At 40.6% G+C, this 19,419-nt stretch overlaps 1 protein-coding gene across 6 annotated transcripts in view; it reads right to left on the bottom strand.

The window, feature by feature from the left end:
• SPIDR (scaffold protein involved in DNA repair) overlaps positions 1 to 19,419 on the bottom strand; it is a 504,687-nt gene that overhangs the window by 277,779 nt on the left and 207,489 nt on the right. The gene's annotated exons all lie outside the window — the stretch shown is intronic.

The raw sequence follows: 19,419 nt of genomic DNA, 5'->3' as shown, positions 1-19,419 counted from the left end.
CTGAAATACCTGTTGTTTAAGCCACCCAGTATATTTTTGTTATAATAATCCAAACTGACTAAGACAGCAATTTTTGTTATTAAGTGGCAAACAACTTGGCTCAATTGTGTTCTAGGTGTTTTGTAGAAGATGGAACTTATGAACAACAAGATTATGGATATTCAGCAGAAATTTGTAACCAAAATGTAAAAAGCAGAGCCTGGGTTCTCTGGACTTCTTAAGAGTAAAATATGGGAGAGAGATGAATTGAAGAAGGCATTGTTAAGCAAAAAGGAAGCAGAACTTCAATACTTAGAAAATTCTCAGCTTGCCCACACTGCAAAATATGAGGAAGCATGTTCGAAGAGAACACCAAGGGTGTGGCTAGACTACCACTTGATAAAGAGATTGTGGGATGGACCAGCAAACACAATACCAGTTTGAAGTAAAGGAGAAAGATACCAGAGAGAATGAAGGAAGGCTGCTGGACTTCTTTCATTCTGCAGGACATGACAACAAAGCTATTCTTTTTCTTTTAGTGTTTATTTATTTTTGAGAGAGAGAGAGACAGAGAGACAGAGAGAGAGACAGAGAGAGACAGGGCACAGAGGATCTGAAGCAGGCTCTCTGGCTCCGTGCTGACAGCAGGGAACCTGAGGCAGGGCCCTGACCCACGAACTGCTAGACCATGAATGGAGCTCAAGTCCCCAAGTGGGAAGCTTAATGGACTGCAGCACACAGGCGCCCCTAGAGGTATTCTTTTGCGACTGTGCATCATCCATCGAAAAAACGGTAGGACTCCAAAGGCAATTAGGGGACCATCAGGGCTGCCACTCACCACAGGCCCTGGGGGGCAGGGTTGATTATTTCTCCTGGGTTTCAAAGGATGGGTCTACCTTTTTGGTTTAGGTGGGCTAAAATGCCCCCTCCTTCCCTCAGTGGTGGAGGTCTCTGCAGAAAGCCATAAGGGTGAAAGGCCCCACAGAGCCATGAGGGTGACACTGACATCTCAGCAGACCTGGAAGACAGATCACTGAACCAAAGGGAATTTTCCTTGAGCCTTATAATCTAATGGAATTTTCCTTGGTTGTTTTTGGACTTATTTGAGACTTATTACCCCTTTCGTCCTTCCTATTTCTTCCTTTTGGAATGGGAATGTCTATCCTATACCTGTCCCAGCATTGTATTTGGAAACACATTGACTTGTCTGGTTTCACAGGCTCATAGCTGTTGAGGAATTATGCCACAAGGCGAATGGTACCTAGTCTCCCACCCACCTCTGATTTAGATGATATATAGATGAGATTTTGGACACTAGACTTTAGAATTGATGCAGGAATGAGTTAAGACTTTCAGGGCTGTTGGGATGAAATGAATTCATTTGCATGTGAGAAGGGCATGAATTTTAGGAGGCTTGGGGCAGAATGCTTTGGACTGAATGTCCCCCCAAATTCATATGTGAAGCCCTAACCTTAATCTCCAGTGTAGCTATAATAAGAGATGGTGCTTCTAAGGAAGGAACTAAGGTTAATTGAGGTCATAAAGATAGGCGGGGGCTGATTCATTAGGATTAGTATCCTTATAAGAGACACCAGCAATCTCTTTCTTCTTGTGCACAAAGAGGTCATGTGAGCATACAGCTAGATGCAGCTGCCTTCAAGCCAGGAAGAGAGCTTTCACTGGAACTGGATCATGTTGGTTGACAACCTAATCTCAGAATTCCAGCTCGAAAACTGTGAAAAGTCAATGTCCGTCGTTTAAGCCGCCCGGTCTGTGGCACTTTGTTATGGCAACCTGAGATGACTGAGACAGGGGCTATTATAGGTTAGCCTTTCCAAGGTGTGAAGTGTATAGGACCACTGAGTGTACATAACTGCTTCCTTCCACTCTGAGTACTCACAAAGCAAGGTGTTCCTTATTAAAAAAAACTTCCTCATTTAAACCACCTTATTTTGTAGCACTGTAGGTAGTATTTTTAGCTTGGAAAATAGGTTTAAACTGGTGTCCAAAAATCACACTGAAAACAACTTTTAAAAGATCATAAGGCTAAAGAGAAAGTACAGAAATATTTAAATATCTCTTTTATAAATGAAACATCAACTGAAAAATAAGTGTGATGAGAAAAATTTTAAAAATTATAAAATAGTAAATTACTAATTGTGGACGATTAGAAAAGTGCTCCAGAGATTCAGGGGTTCATACCCACCCTCCTCTAAACAGTCCTGAAGAAGGCCCGAAGTGCACGTGCATCTGCACAGAACAGCACACCCTCTGCATGTGGAAATACTATAAATCTGTGTGGCACAAAGAGCTGAAAATACAATCAAGGGTGCCTCTGCTGCCACGTTATTTTTGATATTTATTCCAATATCAACCTTCAACCCTCGCCCCTTCTGTTGTTACAACTCTTCATAAAAGATATTCTAATGAACAACTTCTAATTCATTAGTCAAGTCACTTTAAGTTACAGCAAAATGGGCAAAATCTATAATTAGCCAGAGCTGTGCATGTCCCAATAGGAGTACAGCAAATTCACAACTACTAAACAAAAGTAGGTATTTTAGTCATGCGTGCTATCTCTTTTCAACAACATTGTAACAAACACTAACAGGGAAGGGGGAAGGAAAGGAGAAGGGAAATCAGCTTAAGGAATAAAATGAGATGATGTCAGGAAAGTGCCTCTCTTGAAAGGCAGGCAGTAAGAGACCAGGGAATTCTAATCACAGAAAAAGTGCGAGGGAAGTAAAACACTTAAAGGGACTACTTAGCGAAAAACGCCTGGAGTGCCTGTACATGGGAACACCACACAAGACAAGGTAAAAGAGCAAAACAGAGTTTTAAAAGTAGAAAGAATGTAAGGTCTAGCAAAGTCCACTCTTATCAGTAAAGAAAGTGAGGCACAGATCACATGACTCACGTATGCTTTTGGCTCTGGCAGAGCTGGGACCAAAACCAACATCTCCCGACTAGGACCATGTTTGCACTCAGATGTCATGTGATGTGTTTAAATTCACCACTGACATCTACAACACTTCCTGAGATAGCAGGCACTCCTCAGAGTTGGTAGGTAAGGCCTGTACATCTTTGCAGCACTTTGCTCAGCTACTATTTACTTATACTTTGTGTAATTACAGTATAACAGGATACTGGAGGTAAAATTACACCCAAAGACAGAAAAGTATATTAGGCCCAGTTACCAAACATTTCATGAAGGATATAACTGACCTTTGAAGGAGGGACTCAGTGTTGTGCACATGCGTGGGGTAGCACATAAACAGAACAGTGGGAAATGAGTCTACCATTGGGTAGGCTGGGCACATGACCAAGAATACCACACAAGACAGCTTAAAGGTGGTGAACATTTATTCCAAGGAAAAGTGGCAGTGAAAAGAAACCTTTTATTATTTATTTATTTATTTATTTATTTTTTCAATATATGAAGTTTATTGTCAAATTGGTTTCCATACAACACCCAGTGCTCATCCCAAAAGGTGCCCTCCAAAAGAAACCTTTTAAAGCAGAAGAGTGAAATTATCAGATTTGCCTCTTTAGGATGATGACCCTGATAGACTGAAAATGAGGAAAGGTCAGTGGCAGGGAGACCAGAAGGAGACTGACACAATCATCCAGGCACAAGGGAATTTGAGCCTGAATAGTAGCAGATGGGATAAATGAAGAGATGTGACTTGAGAGATAGTTCTGAGGCAGAATCACCAGAATCTAGGGTTGAGATGGACTGAAAACATGCATAAGAAAGTCCAAGTGAAGACTGCTCAATTAATGGACCAGGAATGCAAGTGCTAGGGCATGCTGGGTCTATGGGACCTGCAGGATTCCTAGGTGCCGGCAGGGCCAGGGCTGGGCCAAGAAAGGCAGCAGGACACAGAGTTACCAAACCTCCAGGCAGTCCTGGGGGAGACAGCATGAAGAACTTTGATTGCCCACAAAAGGCACATAGGACAGGAAGAGGGCCAGGACAGAAGCCTAAGGAGGCTGAAGTTGCACACAAAAAAAGGGTTCAGCAAAGAACCAAGAAGGCACATGAACACGGGAAGGGGCAATCCATGAGGGAGCACTGTTCTTCTTAAGGGAAGGGTGACCAGCTGTGTGAGCACTGCAGGAAGACAGCAACTAATGGAAATGAAGCATCACTGGGATGAAAAGTGATGTGAAAGTAGGCCTCCTGACTACTCTTTTTTTTCCTTTTAATGTTTATTTATTTATTTAGAGAGAGAGAGAGAGAGAGAGAGAGAGAGAGCGCGCGCGCACAAGCAGGGGAGGGGCACAGAGAGGGAGAGAGGATCCCAAGCAGGCTCCATGCTGAGCACAGCCTGGCACAGGGCCCAATCCCAGGAACTGTGAGATCATGAGCTACAATTGAGAGTCGGACACTTAACCTACTGAGCCACCCAGGTGCCCCTGCTGGTTACTCTTTTAAATCACTATCAAAGTACAAAAGCACAACTTCCAATTTTTACAACTTTACAAGGCATTTTACTAATCCAAAAACTTGTTTATTCAGTTTGCAGGCTGAAAAGGTTCTTATTTGGTCACAGAAAAATTTACAACTGCATCTGTTCAGAAAGATACATAGGACTGTGTGATAAGCCCATTGTTAGAGCACCTTCTTTAAGTAAGATTCACACCACATGGGCTGCCAAGAGCAGTGCCACCGTCCTGCCAACTTATTCCTCCTTGGCAATCTCTACTGAAAGATGAGGAAAAGTCAAGTTTGGGCTTGTACTTTGAAACAGGCTTCTCCAGGCAATAGGATCCTAAGTGAAAAACCTATAATCCCTTTGAAAATAAAAATGAGCTGAAGAAATTTGGAAAACTAGATTGGTAGAAAGGTTAAGATGACATAAACAAGATTTCACAGCATGGATAAATGCCAGTGGGATACTGAACTAGGATACAGGGTAAAAATGACAATTGGTTCGAACAAGCCAATGAAAATGTTGCCTTGCCAATGACAATACTTTCCTAATGGTTGAAATCAGGGTTTTTAAGATGTACATAATGTTCTTCATTGACAAGGTCCCAATTTAACACTATGAATTAATTTTTATTTAATTGAACCACATATGGAATTCAACAGGAAAGATGTTTTACACTATATAATTCATTTAGAATGGGCTAACTGTGCAGTCTTATTTTTGGATAACTTACAACAGAAAACAGAAATAAAGATTCTTTTAAACCTCAGGCCAATGAGTAAACAATCTTAAAACGGTAAACTACTGTTTTTCTTTTCATATAAAAAGAAGTGGAGATTAAGTAAATCTACAGGGAACCCAAAAGCATCACTGAATTCTGCTGTGTCACCAAACCACATTTTATAGATTTTTTATGTATAAAAAGTCACAAAAATTATTTACTTCTATTAAATATGGTAAAAATGGATGTGGCACAAGCAGCCAAGGTGTGACAGATACATTAGCCAGAAATCTGAATTTGGTATTAAGCATTCCTTCCTCTATTTCTCAGATACCATCATTTATTTTTAATAAAGTTATGAAATAACTTGACAACATGAAAGTTAAATATGAACTCTTTACTTCTCTGGTAACTTACACTTAAAATGATTATTGGAAATTATAGTTACTTAGGACATGAAATCACAGCTTTAACAGTGGAGAAACTAACATCATAGTTTGTTTCCTAACCTAACTCAGCAAAGAGTATTCCTGTGAATTCTTCTTGCACATCATGGCAAAGAACCATATTAAATGTGGGTAGGGATTGAAAAGAGAAGAAAAAAATAAAGCTTAAACATGTAATTGGCCTTCTGGTTTTATTGGCTAGAGGGAAGCTGGAGATAATCCAGAGACAGCTCCCTTGACCCCAAAGGAAAGGGGAAGTTAAGAAATGGAACTGCAGCAAACCCTCTCCAGCCAAACTGGACTTGACCCATACTGAGTAGGTCATAGTAGAGTTCCTTCAATTGAAACTAGGGTGGTAAATAAGGTAGATCGGAAGTTTAAGAAAAAAACTCAAAGGACTTTTTAAAGACTCTGAACTATAAAACTAACAACTCTTCAATCCATGTCGTTCTCATCTTGTAAATTTTTTTTTAATGTTTACTTTTGAGAGAGAGAGAGAAACAGAGTTCGAGTGGGGAGGGGCAGAGAGAGAGGGAGACAGAATCCCAAGCAGGCTCCAGGCTCTGAGTTGTCAGCAAGTCGGATGCTCAACCAACTGAGCCACCCAGGCACCCTTCATCTTGTAAATCTAAATAAACATACATTGTTTTATAAACCTGTCCTATTATACCAAAAATCTCTTATGTCCCCACAGAAACAAAACATTTAAAAGGTATAAAATACTGCTCCAAATCGGACAAATTAAAGTAACAGCTCACCATAGCTCTCTTTCCTAACTTTAAAAACACAACTCTAAGACACTTAGATTAAACCACATGTATTTCCAACAATTATTTTTCATCTAAATAGAGGTCTCTTAGTTTACCAATCAATTTACTATACTAGAAATAATCAGCCTAACATTTTCTACCGCAAGTTTCTTTAATTGTGAGAAAATATTGTATCAAAGCAATTAGATAAGACTTTTGGACACACATATCAACAAAGGAACCTTGGCTCTTCTTCCTGCTCACACCACTATTTCCAAATAGAAGATATTGGCCCTGACATTCCTTCTTCCTCTCTTGACCACTCAAGGGTGAGTCTGAAAAATGACCTCATTTTCAGGGGTTCCCTAGCCTCAGAAGGGTCCCTTGAAAGCAATGAGAAAGAGGCAGGGGCCAGATTTCTGGCTGCCTGTTCCCAACAAGGCCAATGGGACCCCACTTCTCAAGTCATGCAGCCACCACTCCTGGGATTGGCTATAGGGACCCTGGGGGCAGTGGGTGGCCTCAGGGTCAGTGTTCTCCCAGTCTCAGCCATCCTTTGCATCAGGAGCACAGAAATGCCTATGTGAGGTTTGTGCAAGTAACAAGGAGAGCTCCAGGGGGAGTGCCTAATGGGAACTTGTGGTGGCATCAGAGATTACAAAACCAACCTTTGAGAATGTTCACTGCTGATCATGCTCAAGGACAAAGAACAGCTTGTACTCTGCATTTTGAAAAACTGTCTCACTGGAAAAACCAGTCTCAATAAATTATTGAATTGTTCACCTCCTGACACAATGATACACATTTTAGGAGTTCATAAGTAAAATCTAAGGTGCTATTTGCTACTTCACATTTTTCTCCCTTCTTCTTTAAAAAAATTTTTTTGTTGTTTATTTTTGAGAGAGAGAGAGAGAGAGAGAGAGAGACAGAGAGAGCGCGCACACACACACGCACCAGCCGGGAAGGGGCAGAGAGAGAGGACACAGAACCCAAACAGGCTCCAGGCTCTGAGCCATCGGCACAGAGCCCAATGTGGGGCTTGAACCCACAAACTGCAAGATCATGACCTGAGCTGGAGTCGGACACCTCGATTGAGCCACCCAGGTGTCCCCTTCCTTCTTTAATTATAAAAACAATGTATGTGATTTTGACAATTTTTTTCTTCTATAAAAGAAATATTTAAAAAGAAACCTTGTCCTGGGATGCCTGAGTGGCTCAGTCAGTTAAGTGGGAGACTCCTGATTTCTGCTCAGGTCATAATCTCACCGTTCATGAGAGGGAGACCCCTGTTGGACTTCATGCTGACAGTGCACGGAGCCTGCTTCTGATTCTCTAACTCTCTCTCTTTCCCTCCCCCACTCATGCTTGCTCTCTCTCAAAATAAATAAACATAAAAATTTTTCTTTTTTTTTTCAATATATGAAATTTATTGTCAAATTGGTTTCCATACAACACCCAGTGCTCATCCCAAAAGGTGCCCTCCTCAATACCCATCACCCACCCTCCCCTCCCTCCCACCCCCCATCAACCCTCAGTTTGTTCTCAGCTTTTAAGAGTCTCTTATGCTTTGGCTCTCTCCCACTCTAACCTCTTTTTTTTTTTTTTTTCCTTCCCCTCCTCCATGGGTTTCTGTTAAGTTTCTCAGGATCCACATAAGAGTGAAACCATATGGTATCTGTCTTTCTCTGTATGCCTTATTTCACTTAGCATCACACTCTCTAGTTCCATCCACGTTGCTACAAAGGGCCATATTTCGTTCTTTCTCATTGCCATGTAGTACTCCATTATGTATATAAACCACAATTTCTTTATCCATTCATCAGTTGATGGACATTTAGGCTCTTTCCATAATTTGGCTATTGTTGAGAGTGCTGCTGTAAACATTGGGGTACAAGTGCCCCTATGCCTCAGTACTCCTGTATCCCTTGGGTAAATTCCTAGCAGTGCTATTGCTGGGTCATAGGGTAGGTCTATTTTTAACTTTCTGAGGAACCTCCACACTGCTTTCCAGAGCGGCTGCACCAATTTGCATTCCCACCAACAGTGCAAGAGGGTTCCCGTTTCTCCACATCCTCGCCAGCATCTATAGTCTCCTGATTTGTTCATTTTGGCCACTCTGACTGGCGTGAGGTGATATCTGAGTGTGGTTTTGATTTGTATTTACCTGATGAGGAGCGACGTTGAGCATCTTTTCATGTGCCTGTTGGCCATCCAGATGTCTTCTTTAGAGAAGTGTCTGTTGATGTTTTCTGCCCATTTCTTCACTGGGTGATTTGTTTTTCGGGTGTGGAGTTTGGTGAGCTCTTTATAGATTTTGGATACTCGCCCTTTGTCCGATATGTCATTTGCAAATATCTTTTCCCATTCCGTTGGTTGCCTTTTAGTTTTGCTGGTTGTTTCCTTTGCTGTGCAGAAGCTTTTTATCTTCATAAGGTCCCAGTAGTTCATTTTTGCTTTTAATTCCCTTGCCTTTGGGGATGGGTCGAGTAAGAGATTGCTACGGCTGAGGTCAGAGAGGTCGTTTCCTGCTTTCTCCTCTAGGGTTTTGATGGTTTCCTGTCTCACATTCAGGTCCTTTATCCATTTTGAGTTTATTTTGTGAATGGAGTGAGAGAGTGGTCTAGTTTCAACCTTCTGCATGTTGCTGTCCAGTTCTCCCAGCACCATTTGTTAAAGAGACTGTCTTTTTTCCATTGGATGTTCTTTCCTGCTTTGTCAAGGATTAGCTGGCCATACGTTTGTGGGTCTAGTTCTGGGGTTTCTATTCTATTCCATTGGTCTATGTGTCTGTTTTTGTGCCAATACCATGCTGCCTTGATGTTGACAGCTTTGTAGTAGAGGCTAAAGTCTGGGATTGTGATGCCTCCTGCTTTGGTCTTCTTACTCAAAATTACTTTGCCTATTCGGGGCCTTGTGTGGTTCCATATGAATTTTAGAATTGCTTGTTCTAGTTTCGAGAAGAATGCTGGTGCAATTTTGATTGGGATTGCATTGGATGTGTAGATAGCTTTGGGTAGTATTGACATTTTGACAATATTTATTCTTCCAATCCATCAGCAGGGAATGTCTTTGCATTTCTTTATATCTTCTTCAATTACCTTCATAAGCTTTCTATAGTTTTCAGCATACAGATCTTTTACATCTTTGGTTAGATTTATCCCTAGGTATTTTATGCTTCTTGGTGCAATTGTGAATGGGATCACTTTCTTTATTTGTCTTTCTGTTGCTTCATTGTTAGTGTATAAGAATGCAACTGATTTCTGTACATTGATTTTGTATCCTGCAACTTTGCTGAATTCATGTATCAGTTCTAGCAGACTTTTGGTGGAGTCTATCGGATTTTCCATGTATAATATCATGTCATCTGCAAAAAGCGAAAGCTTGACTTCATCTTTGCCAATTTGGATGCCTTTGATTTCCTTTTGTTGTCTGATTGCTGATGCTAGAACTTCCAACACTATGTTAAACAACAGCGGTGAGAGTGGGCATCCCTGTCGTGTTCCTGATCTCAGGGAAAAAGCTCTCAGTTTTTCCCCATTGAGGATGATGTTAGCTGTGGGCTTTTCATATATGGCTTTTATGATCTTTAAGTATGTTCCTTCTATCCCGACTTTCTCGAGGTTTTTTATTAAGAAAGGGTGCTGGATTTTGTCAAAGGCCTTTTCTGCATCGATTGACAGGATCATATGGTTCTTCTCTTTTTTTTTAATTAATGTGATGCATCACGGTGATTGATTTGCGAACGTTGAACCAGCCCTGCATCCCAGGAATGAATCCCACTTGATCATGGTGAAGAATTCTTTTTATATGCTGCTGCATTCGATTTGCTAGTATCTTATTGAGAATTTTTGCATCCATATTCATCAGGGATATTGGCCTGTAGTTCTCTTTTTTTACTGGGTCTCTGTCTGGTTTAGGAATCAAAGTAATACTGGCTTCATAGAATGAGTCTGGAAGTCACATAGACCAATGGTATAGAATAGAAACCCCAGAACTAGACCCACAAACGTATGGCCAGCTAATCCTTGACAAAGCAGGAAAGAACATCCAATGGAAAAAAGACAGTCTCTTTAACAAATGGTGCTGGGAGAACTGGACAGCAACATGCAGAAGGTTGAAACTAGACCACTTTCTCACACCATTCACAAAAATAAACTCAAAATGGATAAAGGACCTGAATGTGAGACAGGAAACTATCAAAACCCTAGAGGAGAAAGCAGGAGAGACCTCTCTGACCTCAGCCGTAACAATCTCTTACTCGACCCATCCCCAAAGGCAAGGGAATTAAAAGCAAAAGTGAATTACTGGGACCTTATGAAGATAAAAAGCTTCTGCACAGCAAAGGAAACAACCAACAAAACTAAAAGGCAACCAATGGAATGGGAAAAGATATTTGCAAATGACATATCGGACAAAGGGCGAGTATCCAAAATCTATAAAGAGCTCACCAAACTCCACACCCGAAAAACAAATCACCCAGTGAAGAAATGGGCAGAAAACATCAACAGACACTTCTCTAAAGAAGACATCTGGATGGCCAACAGGCACATGAAAAGATGTTCAATGTCGCTCCTCATCAGGGAAATACAAATCAAAACCACACTCAGATATCACCTCACGCCAGTCAGAGTTGCCAAAATGAACAAATCAGGAGACTACAGATGCTGGCGAGGATGTGGAGAAACGGGAACCCTCTTGCACTGTTGGTGGGAATGCAAATTGGTGCAGCCGCTCTGGAAAGCAGTGTGGAGGTTCCTCAGAAAGTTAAAAATAGACCTACCCTATGACCCAGCAATAGCACTGCTAGGAATTTACCCAAGGGATACAGGAGTACTGAGGCATAGGGGCACTTGTACCCCAATGTTTACAGCAGCACTCTCAACAATAGCCAAATTATGGAAAGAGCCTAAATGTCCATCAACTGATGAATGGATAAAGAAATTGTGGTTTATATACACAATGGAATACTACGTGGCTATGAGAAAGAATGAAATATGGCCCTTTGTAGCAACGTGGATGGAACTGGAGAGTGTGATGCTAAGTGAAATAAGCCATACAGAGAAAGACAGATTCCACATGGTTTCACTCTTATGTGGACCCTGAGAAACTTAACAGAAACCCATGGGGGAGGGGAAGAAAAAAAAACAAACAAAGAGGTTAGAGTGGGAGAGAACCAAAGCATAAGAGACTGTTAAAAACTGAGACCAAACTGAGGGTTGATGGGGGGTGGGAAGGAGGGGAGGGTGGGTGATGGGTATTGAGGAGGGCACCTTTTGGGATGAGCACTGGGTGTTGTATGGAAACCAATTTGACAATAAATTTCATGTATTAAAAAAAAAATAATGAGTCTGGAAGTTTTCCTTCCCTTTCTATTTCTTGGAATAGCTTGAGAAGGATAGGTATTATCTCTGCTTTAAACGTCTGGTAGAACTCCCCTGGGAAGCCATCTGGTCCTGGGCTCTTATTTGTTGGGAGATTTTTGATAAACTATTCAATTTCTTCGCTGGTTATGGGTCTGTTCAAGCTTTCTACTTCCTCCTGATTGACTTTTGCCAGAGTGTGGGTGTTTAGGAATTTGTCCATTTCTTCCAGGTTGTCCAATTTGTTGGCATATAATTTTTCATAGTATTCCCTGATAATTGTTTGTATCTCTGAGGGATTGGTTGTAATAATTCCATTTTCATTCATGATTTTATCTATTTGGGTCATCTCCCTTTTCTTTTTGAGAAGCCTGGCTAGAGGTTTATCAATTTTGTTTATTTTTTCAAAAAACCAACTCTTGGTTTCGTTGATCTGCTCTACCTTTTTTTAGATTCTATATTGTTTATTTCTGCTCTGATCTTTATTATTTCTCTTCTTCTGCTGGGTTTAGGGTGCCTTTGCTGTTCTGCTTCTATTTCCTTTAGGTGTGCTGTTAGATTTTGTATTTGGGATTTTTCTTGTTTCTTGAGATAGGCCTGGATTGCGATGTATTTTCCTCTCAGGACTGCCTTCGCTGCATCCCAAAGCGTTTGGATTGCTGTATTTTCATTTTCGTTTGTTTCCATATATTTTTAAATTTCTTCTCTAATTGCCTGGTTGACCCACTCATTCTTTAGTAGGGTGTTCTTTAACCTCCATGCTTTTGGAGGTTTTCCAGAGTTTTTCCTGTGGTTAATTTCAAGCTTCATAGCATTGTGGTCTGAAAGTATGCATGGTATAATTTCAATTCTTGTACACTTATGAAGGGCTGTTTTGTGACCCAGTATGTGATCTGTCTTGGAGAATGTTCCATGTGTACTCAAGAAGAAAGTATATTCTGTTGCTTTGGGATGCAGAGTTCTAAATATATCTGTCAAGTCAATCTGATCCAATGTGTCATTCAGGGCCCTTGTTTCTTTATTGACCGTGTGTCTAGATGATCTATCCATTGCTGTGAGTGGGGTGTTAAAGTCCCCTGCAATTACCACATTCTTATCAATAAGGTTGCTTATGTTTATGAGTAATTATTTTATATATTTAGGGGCTCCGGTATTCGGCGCATAGACACTTATAATTGTTAGCTCTTCCTGATGGATAGACCCTGTAATTATTATATAATGCCCTTCTTCATCTCTTGTTACAGCCTTTAATTTAAAGTCTAGTTTGTTTGATATAAGTATGGCTACTCCAGCTTTCTTTTGACTTCCAGTAGCATGATAAATAGTTCTCCATCCCCTCACTCTCAATCTAAAGGTGTCCTCAGATCTAAAATGAGTCTCTTGTAGACAGCAAATAGATGGGTCTTGTTTTTTTAACCATTCTGATACCCTATGTCTTTTGGTTGGCGCATTTAATCCATTTACATTCAGTGTTATTATAGAAAGATACAAGTTTAGAGTCATTGTGATGTCTCTACGATTTATGCTTGTAGTGATGCCTCTGGTACTTTGTCTCACAGGATCCCCCTTAGGATCTCTTGTAGGGCTGGTTTAGTGGTGACGAATTCGTTCAGTTTTTGTTTGTTTGGGAAGACCTTTATCTCTCCTTCTATTCTAAATGACAGACTTGCTGGATAAAGGATTCTCGGCTGCATATTTTTCCTGTTCAGCACATTAAAGATCTCGTGCCAATCCTTTCTGGCCTGCCAAGTTTCAAAAGAGAGATCAGTCACGAGTCTTATAGGTCTCCTAGTATAAGTTAGGGCACGTTTACCCCTTGCTGCTTTCAGAATTTTCTCTTTATCCTTGTATTTTGCCAGTTTCACTATGATATGTCGTGCAGAAGATCGATTCAAGTGACGTCTGAAGGGAGTTTTCTGTGCCTCTTGGATTTCAATGCCTTTTTCCTTCTCCAGTTGAGGGAAGTTCTCAGCTATTATTTCTTCAAGTACCCCTTCAGCACCTTTCCCTCTCTCTTCCTCCTCTCGGATACCAATTATGCGTATAGTATTTCTTTTTAATGTATCACTTAGTTCTCTAATTTTCCCCTCATACTCCTGGATTTTTTTAATCTTTTTCTCAGCTTCCTCTTTTTACATAAGTTTATCTTCTAGTTCACCTATTCTCTCCTCTGCCTCTTCAATCCGAGCCGTCGTCATTTCCATTTTGTTTTGCATTTCGTTTAAAGCGTTTTTCAGCTCCTCCTGATTGTTCCTTAGTCCCTTGATCTCTGTAGCAAGAGATTCTCTGCTGTCCTCTATACTGTTTTCAAGCCCAGCGATTAATTTTATGACTATTATTCTAAATTCACTTTCTGTTACATTATTTAAATCCTTTTGATCAGTTCATTAGCTGTTGTTATTTCCTGGAGATTCTTCTGAGGGGAATTCTTCCATTTGGTCATTTTGGATAGTCCCTGGAGTGGTGCGGTGGACCTGCAGGGCACTTCCCCTGTGCTGTGGTGTATAACTGGAGTTGGTGGGCCGAGCCGCAGTCAGCCCTGACTTCTGCCCCCAGCCCACTGCAGGGGCCACAGTCAGACTGGTGTGTGCCTTCGGGATTCACTGTGGGGTGGCGTGGCCCGTCTGGGCTACTTGCACACTGCCAGGCTTGTGGTGCTGGGGATCTGGCATATTAGCTGGGGTGGGTAGGCAAGGTGCACGGGGGCAGGAGGGGCAGGCTTAGCTCACTTCTCCTTAGGTGATCCACTTCAGGAGGGGCCCTGTGGCAGCGGGAGGGAGTCAGACCCACTACCGGAGGGTTGGCTCCGCAGAAGCACAGCGTTGGGTGTTTGCGGGGAGCGAGCAAGTTCCCTGGCAGGAACTGGTTCCCTTTGGGATTTTGGCTGGGGGATGGGCGAGGGAGATGGCGCTGGCGAGTGCCTTTGTTCCTCGCCAAACAGAGCTCTGTCGTCTGGAGGCTCAGCAACTTTCCCTCCCTTTGTCCTCCAACCTTCCCGCTTTCTGAGCAGAGCTGTGAACTTATGACCTCCCAGATGCTAAGTGGCACTTGCTGTCCGAACACACTCCGTCAGCCCCTCCGCTTTTGCCAGCCAGACTCAGGGCTCTGCTTGGCCGGCTGGCCACCCCTCCGCCCCGGCTCCCTCACGCCAGTCCGTGGAGCGCACACCGCCTCGTCACCCTTCCTACCCTCTTCCGTGGGCCTTTCGTCTGCGCTTGGCTCCAGAGACTCCTTTCTGCTAATCCTCTGGAGGTTTTCTGGGTTATTTAGGCAGGTGTAGGTGGAATCTTAAGTGATCAGCAGGATGCGCGGTGAGCCCAGCGTCCTCCTACACCGCCATCTTCCCTATTCTCCCATAAAGATTTTTCAAGAAAAACAAAAGAAAGAAACCCTGCCCAATATCTTTTCCAATGTTGTCAACCTTTGTTAATGGTTTTCTACAATTTATTTAATAATATTGACTAATACTTCCAAACTGTTATACAATGTGAAGAAAGCCTAAAAGCATTAGTTACAATTGCTTCAGAGCACTATCTGTAGTTCTTTATTATAGTTAAAATCAGTATAAGGAATAATATATGGTTTCTTTCAATTTCTCTTGAAATTGTATACATAAATATTCTTCAAGGAGTAATTCATTGTAATCATTCTCCACTACAATTCCTAAGGAGTAACACACGATTCCCTTTGGTTTTGTTTCTTTTGTCTGACTTTCCAAAAAGCACTTCAATAAGTAAAATTTTACAGACATTATTAACACATCTTCAAATGCAAAATTAGTTTTTCTTCCTTCTAAAGAATAAAGCTTTACTATGTTAAGTAAGGAAACAAGAAAAAATTAATTACAATGCTATGACAGGGTCACATAGGTGTGTCAGTGACAGAAGCATATTTGTTGCTTAAAAAGTCTGAATGAATGAATCAAAGAAAAAAGAGACAAAGTAAAACAAAACATCCAATATTATGACTACCTGCCATAAAAAAATGAAAAGATATAAGGCACCAATTTATACTGTATTTCTCTAGTGAGTAAAAAAAAAAAAAACTTTTGAATTAATAGAAAACCATCAATTTCCATTCTCTGAGTAATGGTAGTTATAGTGGTACTTGCATTTTTAGAAAATTTTTTTAATGTTTATTCATTTGTGTCTGAGAGAGATACAGTGTGAGTGGGAGAGGGGCAGAGAGAGGAGACACAGAATCGGAAGCACGGTCCAGGCTCTGAGCTGTCATCACAGAGCTCAGTGAGGGGCTCAAACCCATGAACTGTGAGATCATGACCTGAGCTGATGTCTGACGCTTAACCGACTGAGACACCTAGGTAACCCAGTGGTACTTGCTTTATATGTACATGTTAAGCTACATATCTACATTTTCTTTTCTTTTTTCTTTGTGTTATATTTCAACACAAAATATAATTTCAGAAAAGCAAATATTCGCATAGTAAAGGCATTTAAATAAAAATTCTGTTGCATCCTGGATTTTCCAAAGGTTTAAATTGTACTTTTATATTTCATTGCCTGAATATAATATATGGCAAATAAATTGCCTTTTATTGGACTTCAGTAATAATCAAAAAAATTTTTTCAATTATAATGATTTTGCACAAAAGGAAAAACACTTAAAATACGGGCCATTCAGGCCAACAGGTACATGAAAACATGCACAACATCACTAATCACTTGGGAAATAAAAATCAAAACCACAGTGACAGATCACTTTACACCTTTTTGAATGGCTAGCATCAAAAAGAATAACAACCAACAAACGCTGGCAAGGATGTGGAGAAAAGGAAAACTTTGTATACTGTTGGTGGGAATGGAAATTGGTATAACTACTGTGGAAAACAGTATGGAGGTTCCTCAAAAAATTAAAAACAGAACTACCATACCACCCAGCAATTCCACTTCTGGGAATTTATTCAAGAAAGTGAAAAAATAATTTCAAAGGTATCTCCACCCCCATGTTCACAGCAGCATTATTTACAATAGCCAAGATATGGAAACTACCAAAGGGTCCATCGACAGATGAATGAAGAAAATATGGTATACATATACAAATATATATTATTGATATTATATCATATCATATCATATAAATTATATGTATTTATATATAATATATATTTATAGTAACTATATATTTTTACATATGGTATATATACCATTTAATATATGTCATATATATGCATTTATATATAGTATACATATAGTATTTAATATGTATATTTATGCATTACATACATATATATGTATATAAATGCAATGGAATACTATCCAGCTATAATAAGGAAATATCTTGTCATTTGTGACAACATGGATGGACCTTGAGGGTATTATGCTAAGTGAAATAAGTGAAAGAAAGAAAAAATACTGTATGATCTCATTAACACGTAGAATTAAACAACAAAACAAAACAACCACCCCCGCAAAATTTATAGAAAAGGAGATCAGATGTGATTCCCAGAGGTGGAGGGAAGCCAAGTGTGGGGGGATGAGGGGAGAGAATTGGACGAAGATTATCAAAAGGCGTAAACTTTCAGTTATAAGATAAATTAGTAGTAGGGATGTAACCTACAACATGGTGACTATAGCTAATGCTGGAGTCCTAAGAGTTCTCATCACAAGAAGAAAATAGTTTTTCTTTTTCTTTTATATCTATACGAGATGATGGATGTTAACTACACTTATCTTGGAATCACTTTATATTTGCATGTCAAATATTTATGCAGTATACCTTAAACTTATACAGTGCTTTTCTCAAAACTGGGGAAAAATAGAAACAGGAAAAAAAAATGGGCTGAGAAAAAAATCTCAGTTAAATAAAATATAATTTTTCTGGAAAACATTAATGAAAAAAAAAACCTCCAATGTTTCATAACTCATTAGCTATCTTCCTTTGATATTCTGTCCTAGAACCTAGACAGAGGCTATAGGTACCCCCTGTAAATCTGAAGCTATCTTCCATGGCCTGTCCAGTGTGGTGCCCACCCTAAACCCTCCACGAGTCCTTCAGTATGCCAACCTGCACCTATATTCTTTCTTTGCATATCTATCTAGTTAGTAAAATAAAAGTTCCATAATTGCAGTGGCCAGATTTTGCTTATTCATGGTGCACAGTGTGTGGTGCACAGCAGGTCCTTAATAAGCAGGTATTGAATTACTAAACAGTTACGTGTGTAGCTCCTCATCCGTGACCTCTCTTGCCACCATCCTGTTTCCACCACCAGATTCTAAACACCAGTAAAGCAGCAGTTTGGGAAAAGGACATATATTTCATATAACTAAAATCAACACAGAAATATAGACACACAAAAAATTTTCCTCCGCATAAACGATGTACATGACAATTTTATAGAAGAAGACACTAAATAGGGACACCTGGGTGGCTTAGTCGGTTCAGTGCCTGACTCTTAATCTCAGCTCTGGTCATGATCTCATCAGGTCATGATCTCATGGTTTGTGGGATTAAGCCCCGAGTTGGGCTAGTGCTGCCAGCATCAAGACTGCTTGGGATTCTCTCTCTTCCTCTCTCTCTGCCCCTCCTCCACTTGCTGTCTCTCAAAGTAAATAAATAAATTTTAAATAAAAGAAAAAGAGGGGTGCCTGGGTGGTTTCAGTAGGTTAAATGTCTGACTTCAGGTCAGGTCATGATCTCGCAATCTGTGAGTTCAAGCCCCACATCGGGCTCTGGGCTGACAGCTCAGAGCCTGGAGCCTGCTTTGGATTCTGTGTCTCCCTCTCCCTCTCTACCCCTCCCCACTCCCACTCTGTCTCTCTCTCTCTTAAACATAAATAAATATTTTAAAAAATGTTTTTTAAAAAGAAAAAAAGAAAAAGACACTAAATATTACTTGGTTGTTTACTTTCTATAATACAACTTAAAGGAGAATCAATGTTTTTTAATTAGGTAACTGAAGTGACCTCAAACATCTAAAAACAAAAACAAAAACAAAAACAAAACAGAAGGCCTTTTGTTTAACAATAGGCAGTGATGGGGCGCCTGGGTGGCGCAGTCGGTTAAGCGTCCGACTTCAGCCAGGTCACGATCTCGCGGTCCGCGAGTTCGAGCCCCGCGTCAGGCTCTGGGCTGACGGCTCGGAGCCTGGAGCCTGTTTCCGATTCTGTGTCTCCCTCTCTCTCTGCCCCTCCCCCGTTCATGCTCTGTCTCTCTCTGTCCCAAAAATAAATTAAAAACGTTGGAAAAAAAAAAATTAACAATAGGCAGTGAAAAACAGAATTTAGAAGAGTAGCAGCCCTGTCTCCCACCCCCAAATCAGCTTCTTCATTTAACAAACAATTTCTAATTCTATGGACTAACAGCAGAACATTCTGGTTCCTTTTGTGGTCTAGGAGGCACAGTGCGGCTCTGGTGGAATGAAGTGTGTGTGTACTGCCTCACTCAATGTCTGGAAGGGAGGAGCATTCAGCAGGAGCCATCATCTGTATTATCTGCATCAGTCTGAACTGTCTTACTTATTTGCATCATCTCTGAAAAATTTCCAAGTCTAACATTCAGAAATCCAAGAAGAAATAATAAATGGCAGATTTCCCCCCCTAAATACAGAGACTATTTTTTGGAGGAGAAAGGAAAAAACCCATAAAAAATAACAGAACTGGGGTGCGCCTGGGTGGCTCAGTCTGTTAAGCATCTGACTTTGGCTCTGATTGTGATCTTGTGGTTCATGAGTTCGAGCCCTGAATCAGGCTGGGCTCTCTTCTGTCAACT

This window comes from Neofelis nebulosa, chromosome 14 (assembly GCF_028018385.1).
Source record: "Neofelis nebulosa isolate mNeoNeb1 chromosome 14, mNeoNeb1.pri, whole genome shotgun sequence".
In the NCBI taxonomy this organism is placed as follows: domain Eukaryota; kingdom Metazoa; phylum Chordata; class Mammalia; order Carnivora; family Felidae; genus Neofelis; species Neofelis nebulosa.
Note: the sequence above shows the minus strand (reverse complement) of the source record. Positions and strands in the feature narration are given on the sequence as shown.